The sequence below is a fragment of the Montipora foliosa genome, chromosome 14, assembly GCF_036669935.1.
Source record: "Montipora foliosa isolate CH-2021 chromosome 14, ASM3666993v2, whole genome shotgun sequence".
NCBI lineage: Eukaryota > Metazoa > Cnidaria > Anthozoa > Scleractinia > Acroporidae > Montipora > Montipora foliosa.
The window spans coordinates 21,454,818-21,458,757 of NC_090882.1; positions in this window are offsets into that span (position 1 = coordinate 21,454,818).

Consider the following 3,940-nt stretch of genomic DNA (forward strand, 5'->3'; position numbering starts at 1 on the left):
TGTCATGCATATCATTAGTGCCGCTGATTTTCTGCTCGAAAACTCCTTATTCTGCCGGCAGAACGCTCGCCTCAAAAATCGCTTGTTCTGCTCGAAATTCTGCCGGCAGAATTTATCCAAGCCTAATGCCCAACCCACCGGATTACATTCTCCAAAACCTAGCTTATATAATTGACTTTTTTCATGTAATGAAATGTGAATTTCTTTTTCTCATGATATTTGAAAGAATGCGACAGACCTGTACAGTCTCCCTTTTGTGGGATAATAATTATAAAAAGCTAACGATGTTTAGGTTTAGTATCCACGTGTTCAGCTGCCTTCATCCACAAATAGAATATTAAGAGGAAGTGACTCATACCAGGTCTTGAAGAAATTACCAAACATAGGTGGCTGCAATTGTGAAATTAATTATTGCCGCCACAGTGAGTAGCCTGAAGCGAACGAACGAGGCAGCTCTCTAATCGGAAGAACAACACATTTTTCTTCAAAATGGAAGGGATTGTGGTCAAAGGTGCAAGGAATTGTGGTAATGCGCAAACAGAGGAATTAAGATACGCTGTTGATCATAGAGCACTTCGCTTCTCGTATCCTTAAACTACCAATTCTCAGGTCTGTGCGGTACATCGTTTCTGAGTGATTTGTCGAAGCATTTCATGCAACTTTATAGATTTTTGTATGGAGATGCCATGTGGTGCACTAATATGGCGGCTGGTAATCAATGAAAATATCTGGTGTTCACTTTGTGATGAAAGCGCTTACTTTTTGCTCATGAGATAAAATACATGTGTTCGAACACATCTCCTAATGTACTTGAAAGGCTCAAACTGCTGAGATTTGTAAAGGTGACAATTCGGAAATTCAAACTGCTGTATTTTCGAAACGAAACTCGAAACTTGAAGAAAAAAAAAAAAGATTTAATTCTAGGTCACCTTCAACCTCCTTTACATAAAGATTAAAAAGAACTTGCGACTTTAATTTTAGAATTCGACACTGTGAAAATTGTCTATTGTTTTCTTTCCTCTCTCGAGGAGGTCAAGTTGGGGGTCCAGGTTTTGTACCGACCCTGCTCAAGACCTATTAAAATCTCCCTTTAAGGACGGTGCCTACTAATTAACAATATTTTTGCCCCGGTGTGTGATTATGCAGGAAATGTAGATCTTAACAAGTGTTATTAAAATCAAAAAAGAAAATTGGGGGTAACCATGCATTTTTCAAAGATAATTCATGAATAATCTTTGTAAAAAGCCTTAAAATACAAAGCAATGTATGGCGTTCTTTCTCAAATTGAAGCTTAATTATCTCTCAAAAATGCATGGTTACCCCCAATTTTCTTTTTGGATACCAAGAGTACTTACTAAGATCTACTTTTTCCAGATAGTTATAAACTGCGCAAATATATCCCTGTATTAGTAAGTATCACCGATAGGAAATCTGAGTATCTCAAGATGCACAGAACGTATGCGCAGTAACAATAGTAGGCACCGTCCTTAATCCCACGCATTGTCAAAGTGTAGGTCACGTGTTACTTGTCACATGTACATTAGTTTAAGTAGTCGGCTCTACGTGTTGCGGCCATATTCAAGTTGTAATAAATGTGAAAGAAAGTGAAACATGGTGTCAGAAGTGGGATGTGACTAGAAGGTCCGAAGACTCGCAAGCAACAAACTGTAAGTTACTTTTTACTGATTTAGCGACAAGCTGGATTAAAGCAAGGAGAAATGAGCGATTTAATTGGTTTCCAATTACCAAAAATCGATTGGACTCCCGGCCCCGATTTGGCACAAAGGTTGAAACTCTTCAAGCATAAGTGCGAATTACTCTTTGAAGGCCCTCTGAAATAGAGGACTAATGAACAGAAATGCAAATATTTACTTCTTTGGACGGGAGATTACGGATTAGATGCGTTCAACACATGGGAATTGTCCGAAGAGGAGCAAAAAAGCTTAGCTGCATATCGGATGCGACTGGAGGAACACGTGAAACCCCAGTCAAATTACATATTGAATCGCTTTTACCTCCAGAGCTTGACACAAAACAACCAACCCTTAGGTGAATTTCTCAGAGAAGCGAAACTGGTGGTTAGTTGCTACCCAGCCGACATGAATGATGAATTATTGAGTGATGCACTTGTGTTTGGAGTAGACTGTACGGAAGAAGTGTATTGCAGAAGGAAACAAGCTAACCCTTCAGAAAGCTAGAGAAATCGCACGCACAGAAGAAGCAACTAAGATGCAATTAGCTGCCATGACAAACTACAGTCAAGTTAATCTCCTTGACAAAAAAGATTTCAGGAAGGGCAAAACTCAGTCAAAAAGAAAGCCTGGAAAGGGGCGAGGAGGTCACAAAGGGAAAGAACCTAAACAGACTGACAAATCTAAATCCGGATGTGGGAGATGTGGTGGTGCACCTCATGATAACCAGCGGAAATGTCCAGCAATCAATTCAAAGTGCTTTAACTGTTATAAAGTTGAACAATACCAACACAAGTGCTTCAAAACGAAACTCTCCGGTGCAAATGCACTCCATGGTGAAGCAACAACCCAGGGGAATCTGACCCTGATGAAAATATCTTCTTAGGAGCATTAACTGCAGAACACTGTTCGCAGACAAACAATTGCATGGGTCAAATTGACAGCATCCAGTCACACCATGACCGCACCAAAGCACTGATTGAAATGCACTTTACTGCTAAACCATACCACCCAGGCACACCACACCAATTACAAGCAAAATTGACACAGGTGCAGAGATGCAAGATCTTGAGAAAGTAGTAACAGACCCTAGGCAGAGGCAACTTGGTCCACCCAGTGCAAAGTCACCACTTATGGAGGACACAATATAGACAACCTTGGTTCTTGTCAGTTGTATACACACCACAAAGGAGATGTAAGGGCAGTCACCTTCAAAGTTACCAAAGTCCTTAACCCACCAATGTTGGGGTGTAAAACTTGCAGTGACTTAGAACTTGTAAAATTAACTGCAACCTTGCAAAGAGACTGGAGAGCAAAGAGGCAACCAATCAGTGCAAACACCCAACCAGCAACCAGTCAGGTGACAGATCGCACACTCCACTCACCAAAGAGAAACTCCTCACTGACTTCCAAGACCGTTTTGATGGATTAGGAGAATTCCATATAAAACGGCATAACGTAACCCGTAACTCCACGGTCAGTACCAGTCAACCTGCGAGAGCTCTACTGACAAGAGATTGACAAGATGCTAGAGTTAGGTGTAATTACCAGGGTGGGTCGACACACCCACAGACTGGGTAAATAGCATTGTCCTGACAGAGTCAACTAACGATAAAGGAGAAATCACAAAGCTGAGAGTCTGTCTAGACCCACGTGAACTAAATAAATGGATCAAGAGAGAACAGCATTACACCAAGACAATTGATGAGGTGGTGACCCAGTTGAGTAATGCCAAGTTCTTTACCCTAGTAGATGCTAAGAAAGGGTATTGGTACGTCCCACTGGTTGAACCCAGCTCGTACCTTACTACGTTTGGTACCCTCTTTGGAAGGTTCCGATTCACTTGGCTACCTTTTGGCCGCATTGTTTCCCAGTACGTATTCCAGAAACAGCTTGACTCAGCACTCGAACGCCTCAGTGGCGTCACAGGCATAGCAGATGATGCGTCCGTCTTTGGTTCCACAGAGCAGGAATGTGACAAGAATTTAGCCAACCTGATGGAGCGAGCCTGACAGAAGGGCATCGTATTCAATGAAGAGAAGCTGCAATTTAAATGTAAGGAGGTCCGTTTCTTTGGACACAACTGGACCCTACAAGGAGTGAGACAAAACAGCAGCAAGGTAGCAGCCATACAAAGCATGCGACCCCCTGAAGATTTCAAGAGCCTACAGAGCTTCTTGCGACAGGTCATCTATCTTACAAGGTACTCAGCTCGCCTGGTCACCATTACTGCACCCCTTCGCCAACTC